Here is a 12764-nt window from a genome sequence, read left to right as displayed (position 1 = left end):
CGCCCCCCAGCGCCGCGTCGCCGACCCCCCCCAGCGCCGTGCCACACCGCCGAAACACCAGCCCCCCCCCCCTCCCCCCCGGAGCGCCTCGCCTGGCCACCCAAATCCCCGCCCCCCGAGCGCCTCGCCGGGCTGCCCAAACACCCCGAGCGCCGCGCCGCACTGCCCAAACCCCCGCCCACCCACCCCCAGCGCAGCGCCGTGCCGCGCCGCGCCGCACTGCCAAAACACCCCCCACGCTGCCCGGCCAAAACAAAAAAAAACCCTCGAGCGCCGCCCCGCTGAACAACAAAAAAAACAAAAACACTGCGAGCGCCCCCCATCACGCCAACATTGGCCGCCCCTTCTAAGGTGCTGCCCCAAGCACATGCTTGGTCAGCTGGTGCCTGGAGCCGGCCCTGCCCCTGACTCTCTTGTAAGGTTTTGCCCCTCACAGCACCCCAGTGCCAGGGGCGGCTCTATGTTTTTTGCCGCCCCAAGCACGGCAGTCCGGCGGCTTTTGGCGGCATGCCTGCTGGAGGTCCACCGGTCCCGCGCCTTTGGCGTCCCCGCTGCCAAATTGCCGCCGAATCCGCGGGACCGGTGGACCTCCCGCAGGCATGCCGCAGAAAGCAGCCTGACCACTGCCCTCATGGCGACTGACAGGCTGCCCCCCGCAGCTTGCCGCCCTGGTACCTGGAGCCGCCCCTGCCAGTGCCAAGGGACAGTGCTAGCTATTTTAAAAACAGAGAACTGAGATGCAGAGACCTAAGGTTTTGTCCAGGATCACACGGAGAACTGGGACAGAGTAGGGAATTGAACCTGAGTTTTCCAGGTCTTAAGCTAATGCCCTGACCACTAAGCCATCCTTTTTTGAAACAGATCTCGAACAGAGGTGCGGTCTTACAGGGCTGTGCTAGTGATGAGAGAAACTAGCCAGCTGTTCTGCAAAAAATGTGTCTCTTTCCAGTTTATTAACAAAAATCAAGAGCTGCATATTAGTCACATCAGGTTTATCTTTGTATGTAAAATGTATGGCTAGGAATATGAGCCACATACCTGCAGTGTGTTACGTCTGTTTTAAATAACATGGCAGGAGGTCAGCCTTTTAACATGACACATATTCTAAAGGATCCAAATATACTGTCCCCATAATGCAGTTACACAACAAGCCAATCTAGTTGGGGACAGATCATTCTCTCTGTCTGATGAGCAGAAGCAGCCCTGGGATTAGTCTCCCTTTAAGAGAACAAGTGCATTTTTCTGGCACTGCTGAAGTGGCAGCCGGCTCCTGGATGCTGCAGGCCACGTGAGGCACAGCAGGGCTGGCACGTGAAAGGACGGGGTGGAAGAGTGTACATGGATGTGTGGCCTCCTGCCCCATGGCTTGGCAACCACTTTTCAATCAGCAGCATTCCAGACTGTCAGGCTATAGGAATGCTGCAGAATCAGATTAATTTATATCTACTTTTTCTGCAGAGGTGCACACGCAGCATGCACTTTGGCCTCATTGGGTTCATACCTGGTGGAGACACATGCACTTCTGACTCCCAGAGTATGCACAGGCATCACTGAGGCAGATCTGGATCCAGCATGCTTGGGTTTCATTGCCTTTGAACGTGTGCATTGGGGAGCTGGCAGGGTCAAGTTGCATGGATGACAATTCAAATATGCCCACAGCAAGGTTAATGAGATCTGAACAAAAGAGAAAAATCCATCACAGAAGGAAACCTTGCATGTAAATAATATCTTCTCCTTATCAGGATGCATCCTCCCTCCTGCTCTAGGACAGTGGTTTTCAAACTTTTTTTCTGGGGACCCAGTTGAAGAAAATGTGTGGCGCAGAGGGTTGGGGTCAGGAGCGGCGCCAGGGTTTTTGGCGCCCTAGGCGGGGGTCCTTCCGCGCTCCCGGTCGTCGTCGTCAATTCTGCGGCGGGGGGGTCCTTCCACGCTCCCGGTCTTCGGGGCACTTCGGCGGCGGGTACTGGAGCGAGTGAAAGACCCGCCGCAGAATTGCCGCCGAAGACCCGGAGCGCGGAAGGACCCCCCACCGCCGAATTGCCGCCAAGGGCGGCAAAATGCCGCCCCCCCCCCAAAATCCTGGCGCCCTATCATGTAGTCCAATCATAAAGTCCAATCATGGCCTAGCTTGGGGGTGTTTGTATAACTTTCCTAGAATCCAGCATTTCCTCTCTAATGGCTGGAAATCTGGGAAAAGATATTAACCGCAGTGATAGCTAGAGATTTCCTGGGAGAGTAAGCAGGCTAGCCTGTGCCTTTGGGATAGAATGTCATAAGTTTTAGCCCCAGGGTGCATAGAGTTCTACAATCTGCTACTGCATGAGTATGCTGGCAGATGGCAAAGGGCTCAGACAGCAAGACAGAGCCCTCAGACTTGAGAATATCAGTCAGTTGAACCAGAAAAGTAATGTTGCATATTGTATAAGATCATTGCCACTGTGAAAAGGCATATGCCCCAAATATTGTGTGTCCCAGTTTCTGCAACATTAAAAGCAAGGTAACGCTCTACTTCTGGAGTATTCATTTCTTTCTGTTGCTTTCGTTACTACATGATTAACAGAAGCTGTTTTTTAGAAATTAATTATCACAAGGTAGAGATGTGTACATATGATTTAAAAATATGTAACAGACCTTCCTGCAAGCCTCAGAGGTGGGTGCATGTGTGTTTGTCATATTAGAGCTGTGAGTTCTATTCCCAGCTTGTATCACTTCTCAAGTAGGTAGGAGGCCTTGCTCAGAAATAAGGACTGTGATGGGCATAGGCGCTAACTTTCTCTGGTGCCGGTGGGTGCTCGCGTCCCCCTGCCCCTGGCCCTGCCCTGACTCCACGCTTTCCCCACCCCTGGCCCCGCCCCCATTCCAACCCCTTCCCCAAATCCCCGCCCCAGCCCCACCTCTTCCCCCGGCACGCCGTGTTCCCCCTCCTCCCCCCTCCGTCCCTGCCCCGCGAAACAGCTGTTTCACGGCACAAGTGCTGGGAGGGAGGGGGGAGAAGCAGGACGCGGCGGCGCGCTTGCGGAGGAGGAGGAGGCGAGCTGGAGTAGGGGGGGTACCTTGATGTGGGAAAAGCAGCAGTTGCAGGAGGAGGATTCAGACCCATTGTCATCCATCCTATTCAAAGCTGTTCTGTGTAACTAACATACTGAAGCGAGGTTCCGGGCTGGTGCCTGTGCCTTGCTAATGGAATGTTCAGGGTTTGGCAGCAAACAAAGAATAAGCTGTACTGAGCAAAACCACCCATGACAGGGGTGGGCAAACTACGGCCCGGCCCGCGAGCCATTTTAAGCTGGCCTGTGAGCCACATCACGCGGCTTGGCACAGGGTTGGGGGGCTGCACCACGTGGCTCGGCCCCGCTCCGGCCTGGAAGCCGCAGCATGGTCCCACTCCGACTTCTACGCGCTCCAATGGGAGCTGCAGGGGCGGTGCCTGCCAATGAGGCAGCGTGCAGAGCCACCTGGCCATGCCTCCTTGTAGGAGCCAGAGAAGGGACATGCCACTGCTTCCGGGAGCCGCTTGAGGTAAGTGCTGCTCAGAGCCTGCACCCCCTGAGCCTATCCCCATGTCCCAACCCCCTGCCCCAGCCCTGATCCCCCTCCCGCTCTCCAAACCCCTCAATCCCAGCCCAGAGTACCCTTCTGCACCCCAAACCTCTCATCCCCACCATAGGCGCCAACTCCGTGGGTGCTCCGGGGCGGAGTGCCCACAGGGAAAAATTGGTGGTGCTTTGCACCCACCAGCAGCCAAGCTCCTCACCCCGCCTCCCCAGCTCACCTCCGCCTCCTCCCCGAGCATGCCATGTCCCCGCTTCTCCTCCCAGGCTTGCCGCGTAACTAGCTGTGGGAGGGAGTGGGGAGGAGTGGGAACGTGGCGCACTCAGGGGAGGAGGCGGGGAAGAGGCGGAGCCGGGGCGTGGATTTGGGGAAGGAGTCCAATGGGGCAGGGAGGGGGTGGAGTTGGGGCAGGGACTTTGGAGAAGGGGTTGGAATGGGGGCGGGGCAGGGGTGGGAGGGGGGCGGGGCAGGGGTGGAGTAGGGGCACCCATTGGCACCAGGAGAAGTAGGCGCCTATGATCCCCACCCCAGAGCCCGCACCCCCAGTTGTAACCTGCACCCCTTCCCACACCCCTTCCCCAGCACTGATCCCCCCTCCTGCCTTCTGAACCCCTCAGTCCCAGCCCAGAGCACCCTCCTACACCCCAAACTCCTCATCCCCAGCCCCACCCCAGAGCCTGCACCCCCAACCCCAATTTTGTGAGCATTCATGGCCCGCCGTACAATTTCTATTCCCCGATGTGGCCCTCGGGCCAAAAAATTTGCCCACCCCTGACCCAGGAAATGGCAAAAGCTCATAACTTGTGAAAATTTGAACAGGCTGTTGTGAAACCAGCAAAAGGCTCCTCCTTCACCCCAGTACTAACCCCCTGCCTCATTTCAAGATCCTCCAGCAAACCACATGGGCCATAGATCTCGTCATATCAATTAGAAGAATTTTTATGATGGAAAGTGTTAGGCATTCTCAGTATAGGGCTTGTTGCTGTTCCCCTGTAATGTCCCCATAACTCACATTGTTATTGAGTGGAGTTTAGGGGAAATACTCACACTTTCCCACAGACTTCCTAAAAACAGTGAAGCAATAAAACACTCTGTCAGAGGCTGGGTAATTGTGTGGCCAATAGTATTTATGCTCAGTAGGCCATTCGATCAGTTCTCACAATGCAGGCATCCACTGGTCACCACAGGGCCCGGAAGGCAGTTCACTCATACACAGGACCATACCAAGGGGCAGATGCTCTAGGGTTTGGGGCTGGTTTGTTTTTGCTTGTTTTGTTTCCCTGAAGCACCCAAGATTGGCCAATGGTCTCTAAACTGGTACAAACCCCATGTTCCTGTCACTGGGAGCCGGCATGTTCCCTTCTGCCTTGGCTGATTCCTAATGCATCCACACTCTCTGCTGGAGGCTCTCGGGCCCCTCACAAGCTGACAAACCTTCCAAGAGCCCTGATGCCCCCAAATGCCTTTCTCCACCCCCTCATGAACTTCAGCATATCCCTCCCACTGCCAAGCCCTCCTTTAAAGTCCCTTTGACTGCCCCCTGAACACCTATTTCCAGATTGTCCCACTGGTGGGTGAGTTGTTGAATGGGTTAATCCCACATGTGATCTGAGTGTAGCACATGGGCCACAAGCTGCTGCCACATGTTCCTCTGTGATGAGGTCACCCTCAAAGCTCCCCAGGTGTTAAAACAACACCCTTTCATCAGGAAGCTCCTGCTGTGCTCAGATTTGGCTATGAAGAATTGTGGTTTGCTAAACTCTAAGAAAGCCCTGGCAGCCAGATTCTTGGGAAGGCTCTGCTTCTGATCATCACCATGCTTGGTGCGAGTTAGCCGTGAGCCATTACAGAAACATCATCAAGCTGATCCAATTTTTAAAGCTGTTTTGCCTTGGCTGTCACAATGGGCCTAAAATGGAAGGCTTCTGCTGAAAGAGCCTGGCTGTGTCACTTCTAGCCCTCTTCCTTCCTGGCAGGGGGAGATTGTGCTGGGAAGAAATAATGCTTTTCTTAGCAGCACTTTGGCAGGTTAATTTTCTGTAGAGTAAAGCTGGTTTTATGCTGCTTTTACACTGTCACATGTAAGGCTGTGGCAGCCCATTCTACGTGTCATGAGGCTCAGTGTAGGAGGAAACAGATGGCATGTTGTGAAGCAGCTGGATAGTTTATACACTGAAAACATAAGTTTCTTTGCTGAAACCACTGTGAATTCTCCAGGGGATAAGAGGGAAGGTCCTCTCATGGATCACTAACTGGTTAAAAGATAGGAAACAAAGGGTAGGAATAAATGTTCAGTTTTCACAATAGAGAAATGTAACTAGTGGGGTCCCCCAAGGATCTGTACTGGCACCTTGCTGGTCAACATATTTATAAATGCTCTGGAAAAGGGTGTGAACAGAGGGGCAAAATTTGTAGATGATACAAAATTACTCAAGATAGTTAAGTCCAAAGCAGACTGTGAAGAGCTACAAAGGGATCTCACAAAACTGGGTGACTGGGCGACAAAATGGCAGATGACATTCAGTGCTGATAAATGCAAAGTAATGCACATTGGAAAACATAATCCCAACTATACATATAAAATGTTGGGGTCTAAAATTAGCTGTTACCACTCAGGAAAGAGATCTTGGAGTCCTTGTTGATAGTTCTCTGAAAACATCCACTCAATGTGCAGCAGCAGTCAAAAAAGCGAACAAAATGTTAGGAACCACTAGGAAAGGGGTAGATGAGAAGACGGAAAATATCATAATTCCTCTATATAAATCCATGCTACCCCCACACCTTGAATACTGTGTGCAGTTCTGGTCACCCCATCTCAAAAAAGATATATTGGAATTGGAAAAGATACAAGGAAAGGCAACAAAAATTATTAGCATCGTCCATATGAGGAGAGATTAAAGAGATGGAAAAGAGGTGACTAAGAGTGGATATGATAGAGATCTATACAATTGTGACTGGTGTGGAGAAAGTGAAGAAGGCAGTGTTATTTACTCCTTCTAGGGAGACCAGATGTCCCAATTTTATAGGGACAGTCCCGATATTCAGGGCTTTTTCTGATATAGGCACCTATTACCCCCCACACTCTGGCCCAGTTTTTTATACTTGCTATCTGGTCACCCTAACTCCTTCATATAACACAAGAACCAGGCGTCACCCAATTAAATTAATAGGCAGCAGGTTTAAAACAAACAAAAGGAAGTATTTCTTCACACAATACATAGTCAATCTGTGGAACTCCTTGCCAGGGGATGTTGTGAAGGGTTCAAAGAAGAACTAGATACGTTTATGGAGGTTAGCTGAGCTATTAGCCGAGATGGTAAGGGATGCAACCCCATGCTCTAGGTGTCCCTAGCCTCTGATTGCCAGAAGCTCGGAGTGGATGACAGGGGACAGATCACTCAATGATTGCCCTGTTCTGTTCAGTCCCTCTGAAGCTCTTGGCATTAGCCACTATTGGAAGACAAGATACTGAGCTAGATGGCCCATTGGTCTGACCTGGTATGGCCATTCTTATGTTTATTCTGAAGAGTGCATTCAGTTCTCCTGTATTATTAGTGTGCTGATCACGCCCAGAGGCCGCCCATCTAAGACACAAGGAGGACTTTCACCGTTAAAAATGTACACCTTATTTCTAGTCTGAATTTGTCTAGCTTCAACTTCCAGCCAATGGATCGTGTTAGACCTTCCTCGGCTGGATTGAAGAGCCCATTATTAAATATTTGTTCCCCATGTAGATAGTTAGAGACTTATCAAGTCACTCCTTAACCTTCTCTTTGTTAAGCTAAATACATTGAGCTCCTTAAGTCTATCACTCTAAGGCAGGTTTTCTAACCTTTTACTCATTCTCATGACTCTTCTCTAAACCCTCTCCAATTTTTCAACCTGCATCAGAAATTGTGGGCCCCAGAACTGGACACAGGATCCCCACAGCAGTTGCCAAATCCAGAGGTAAAATAACCTCTCTACTCCTACTCGAGATTCCCCTGTTTATGCATCCCAGGAGCTCATTTGCTCTTTTGGCTACAGCGTCACACTGGGCACTCATGTTCAGCTGATTATCCAACACCTTCTCCCCTCCCCCGGAAAAAAATCTTTTTCAGAGTCCCTGCTTCCCAGGATAGCACTTCCCCACCCTGTAGATATGGCTGACATTCTTTGTTCCTAGACAATACATTTACATTTAGCCATATTACAACACACTGCTTGCACCCAGTTTACCAAGCGACCCAGATCGCTCTGTATCAGTGACCTGTTCTCTTCATTCTTTATCTCCCCTCCCCCGTGAAATTTTGCATCATCTGCAAATTTTATTAGTGAGGATTTTATGTTTTCTTCCAGTTCACTGATAAAAATATTAAATAGCGTAAGGCGAAGACCCGAACCCTGCTGGCCCCCACTGGAAACAGACCCACTCGATGATGATTCCCCCGTTACAATTACATTTTGAGACCTGTCTGTTACGTGTAGTTGCAGTGAACGGGGGAGGAGTAAGTTGGAGCTGCTTGGGAGAGTTGTGATTGTGATGTGAGGAGAGTGTGTCTGAACCCTTCTACCCCCCGCCCCCTCATGTGTGTGATGAAAGGAAAGGGGCCCGTGGACTGCGAGGGTCCAGTCTGCAGCATGTCTGTACAGGACTGTGCAGCTTGTGTCAGGAGTAGGCTACTGGGGTGGGATACGAGAGCAGGCTGGATTGAATGATGGGATGGGGAAAGTCCAGGTTTAGGGGTAGCCTGTGTGCAGGAGTGAAGGGGCTGTAGAAGGGTACAAAGTGGTTGTTACATTTGACAGCAGGGGAGCTCCAGGCACCAGCGCACCAAGCGCGTGCCTGGGGTGGCAAGCCGTGGGGGGCGGTGTGCCGGTCGCCGTGAGGGTGGCAGTCAGGCTGTCTTCAGCGGCATGCCTGCGGGAGGTCCGCTGGTCCTGCAGTTTCGGCGGCAATTCGGCGGCGGGTACGCCATAGGCGTGGGACTGGCAGACCTCCCGCAGGCATGCCGCCAAATCCGCGTTACCAGCGGGCCTTCTGCAGGCATGCCGCCGAAAGCCGCCTGACTGCCGTGCTTGGGGCGGCAAAATACATAGAGCCGCCCCTGTTTGACAGGTGTGGTGTTCTGTGGGGGGAACGGTGTTTGAGCACAGGGTAGGTACAGGTAGTGCCTGGCCATTACTGTGACAAGGCAGAGTGGGAGTGAGTGTGTCATGGGTGTGTCGGGGCATCACTCAAAGAGGGCAGAGTTAAGGCTGTGTGGGCGTTTACCTTATCTCTGTATTTCCTGGTTTTCAGAGGTTTGAGTTTTGCTGAGCCTGGCACAAGGTATCACTCGGCAGCCTGAACTCTGCATTAGCGAAGGGTTTTTCCTATTTAGTTTCCTAGTTGTTTAAACAGAAACGTGTTTGTTGGTAGGAGCTACTGGTCATTTAGGCCACTGTATTCTCACCTCGTTGTTAAGTTGATATGCTACTGTGCCTAGGTAATAATCAAAAGCCCTAGCTCTGATCTAGTGCTTTTCATCAATAGATCTCAGAGAACTTTAGAGCATTACCCCCATTGTACAGAAGGGAAACTGAGGCACAGAGAGTCAACTTGCCCAAGGTCACCCAGCCAGTGGCAGAGTTAGCAATAGTTCCAGTCCAGTGATCTCTCCACCTGGATACACGGTTGCCCTGTTATTCCTAAGTGCTCCCTCCCCTCCTGTATGGTTTGTTATACTGGAATGGTCTGGCGTTGAAAGGTTTGCAGTGTGTAGCTGCTAACAGGGCCCTAGAGAAATCCCATCCATGCTCTATGTCCCAAACCTTGACAGCTTTATGGCAGGCTTGTTACAGTAACTGACCTGTCAGCAGGTGAGAGCAGGCTGGTGTGTCTCCTTCTCCACCCCCTGCCCACCCCTCACCTCCAACACTTATTCCTCCCCATCCCCTTCACCACCCAATAAGCCATGAGCTGGCCCTGCAAAAACCAGGGACATGTCTGAAGTTACTCCTTGCTGACTCCTGCCCTGCACTGCTGTGCACACGTCACAGACTATTACTGGAGGGCCTCATGCTACCTGGTTCTGTAGCCCAAGCTGCACACTGAGCTGGGCCCCTCACTCCCATTACCACCCCTCCACACACACACACAGCTGGGACTCCTGCCCCTGCTTCAGCCAGGCTTCCCCAGCCATGCCCCTAGCCCTCCCACCCTTCCCCCTTCACCCCACACAGGGGAAACATGTATCTTAACTATTAATTTTCTGGATTTCAGATGTTTAAATTTGTTGCCTTCATTCCCTGCACCCCAGATCCCAGCTCACATAGAGGTGCAGGGAGACGGACTCAGACATCTCATGGGGAGCAGGGTTCCCCAGACTTCAGAGCATATAACAAGTAGGGGCTCAGTCCCCTTGCAGAGGCATAGGGCTCCCCCACTCCCATCACACACAAGGAAGGGGAGAATTCAAGGCTGAAAGCCCCACCCCTAACCCCCCAACTTCCTCTGCTACACCTCATATTCCCCAACCTCTCCTGTCTTCTCCTCTCCCACTCCCCCAATACCTCCCCCCTTATCTGAGCCTCCCAAACCCTCATGCTTCCCACCACCCATTCATCGCTCCCCATAATACCCCCATCCCTCACTGCAGACCCAAACCCCTCTTCTCCCTATTACCACCTACTCTTCCATCCCTGGATACCCCTCCTTTCCCAGTGAGGACTTGCATGCATACTTTCTTTTCAAAAAATAGTTTCAGCACCTTCTGAATATTCTGCTGTGCTTCGATTCCATTTCCCCAAATCAGAAATTCTCGATGACAGAGCAATATGCCTCCCTTTTTAATTCCAGATTTCTGCTCTGGGTTGTGTTTGAATTGCCGGTGCCTGGGGCGGTGCTCAGATTCAGTGACCAAAACACACCCTCATGTTATACCAATAAAAACTAGCAGGATCTTATTAAAGGGGACAAGATAAAGATGCCACATTTATTATTAATCTGTAACTATTAGCAAATACCTTAATGCTTATACACATACACTTACACACACACACCAAAATGTTCTGCAGCTGCTGGATAGTTACCGGTCCTGATTGTAGTTTGAGTTCGCAGCTTGGGATCGGAGCTCGTGGCAGCTAACTGGCCAGGAAAGCTGAGCAGGAGGAGGAGCTGGGTCTCTGTCGGCGCGCACCGATGCTCCTTGATGTTGATAGCAGAACGTTACCCAAAGTCTCTCATCTCACCCTTTCTTTTTTATAGGCTTTTAGTTTGGATTTAAAGTTTCTAGGTCTTGCTGTGTCACGCCACCTCTGGGTTTGGTGCTTGATTACCCGTCAATTGCAGGTGTGACTGTCAGCCTGGGACCTGGCTTTGATCTTCCTTCTGTTTTTTTTTTTTTTTTTTTTAGGGTGGATGCTTCTTGCTTGAGTTAGGGCTGTTGTCTAGTTCTTCAGCCGTTGGTATTTGAACTTTATCTCATCAGGATGGGCTGGTGCTGGAGGTTGATTCTATCACCCATACATACCTCATTCACACATCTCAACTAGACTAATAAAATTACAGTATGGCTTGCAGAAATGGAGGCTGCAGCACAAGCCTTTTACAAAATGGAGTTAGCATTTTAAAATGGGTTTTGAATTACAATATTGCACCGAAGTTACAATGTTACAATGTAGGCAAAATGGCAAGTGTAATGAAAGTTACAATGTAGGCAAAATGGCAAGTGTAATGAAATGGTGAACAGAAGTTACAATGGTACAGTGAATAACTAAAAACAATTTCATTCACATTGGTTCTACATTGTCCCCCTTTTGACCCTTCAATCCAGGGGTATTGAATGGGTCACACTTTATGTAATTGTTTTAAGGCAGAACCAACATAACAGTTAGGATTACTAATAGGACAATGATGGGATGAAAAATTATATTTAGAACTGCTGACCAGGTGGGCTGCTCCTACAACACTCTGCCCCTTTATTTATGATTATTACAGCAGTTGTTGTTATTGTAGGGCACAGGTGATCTGTTGCAAACAAACCAAACAATCATAAAACCATTACCATTACAATAATTGGGTACATTGACAAACAAGATGAGGCCCAAGTTTGATGCTGCAATAGCCATCAAACAATAAAAGTCACTGAGGTCAGGACCTTTTTAAGCACACACAACAAATAAGATTTTGTAGGAGTACCACAGTTGTTATGCAAGGTTAAGCTGATTTGGACTTAAACTAACATTTAGTTGCTAAAATGTTGCAGAATTTTCTATTTTTAACAGTTGTTTTTAAGAGGTTTCTGGGGACCTGAAAGATGGGGCCCTACAATCATGGGCCAAGGTTTTACAGGTTATGGGGGCCCAAGAACTACCCTTTAGGGCTTGGGGAAGTAGAACCAGAGTGCATAGAGGAAAGTGTGGAATTAACAATACAAGCAAAGGTAACTAACAATACAAATGTATTAATAACAAAAATTAACAACAAAATGACTATTAGAGAACCTAACAAAAAATAAACCTGATGCATTGGGGACCAAAGTTTTTTTTTTTGGACACAAGTGGTGATTGATAAATTGGATGGACATGGGGGAAGTAGAGAGAGGAAAAGACATTTGCCCTGTCTAGTGTAGTATCCCCTCTTTTTCTGGACCCAATGCTAGCACAGGACACCACTAGAGACAGACACAGAACATGCAACACAGACCACTGAACACAGACTTTGTCATGACACTATAACCATGGTATTTTATAACTCTTCAGCTGGTACCAGCTCTCCTGATGTTTTGGTTTAGAGCCTGAAAGATAAAAGCTTGGAAACAAATTAGCACAGTGCTTCCACCATGGCAGAACCTGCTTAGTTTCTGCCACAGTGTGTTTGGTACTTGGGGCTGCACAAATGCTAATTAAGTGGTGCATTTTTTGTGAGTGTAAATCCTCCCTTTCTCTCAGTAAAAGGGCGTTAACACTCCATCTAGAAAAAAAAATATGTTTTAAAATTGCCAGCCATTTTGCCATGGCCTGGAGATCTGAGGCAGAAGGAGGCACTGTTGTTAACTGTTTCAATGGCATTTTGGCCCTGGGAGGAGGAATTTACCCAAATATCCCAAATATCCCCCTTCCCAATCTCCAGAGGGGTCCCAAAGGTCTGCCCCCTTCTGGGGTCTCAAATGTTTCTTTTCCTGATGTTACTGCTGCTGTAAGATTTGAGAGTGCTGTTTTAACTCTCTGTACCCAACCTGTTTTCCAGT

General features: G+C 49.9%; 1 protein-coding gene across 2 annotated transcripts in view; it reads left to right on the top strand.

Annotated features, from left to right (window-relative positions):
- MID2 (midline 2) overlaps positions 1-12764 on the top strand; it is a 318111-nt gene that overhangs the window by 302907 nt on the left and 2440 nt on the right. The gene's annotated exons all lie outside the window — the stretch shown is intronic.

The sequence above is a fragment of the Emys orbicularis genome, chromosome 9 (assembly GCF_028017835.1).
Source record: "Emys orbicularis isolate rEmyOrb1 chromosome 9, rEmyOrb1.hap1, whole genome shotgun sequence".
Classification (NCBI taxonomy): domain Eukaryota; kingdom Metazoa; phylum Chordata; order Testudines; family Emydidae; genus Emys; species Emys orbicularis.
The sequence above is the reverse complement of the archived record's forward strand: the minus strand, read 5'-3'. Positions and strand labels throughout refer to the sequence as shown.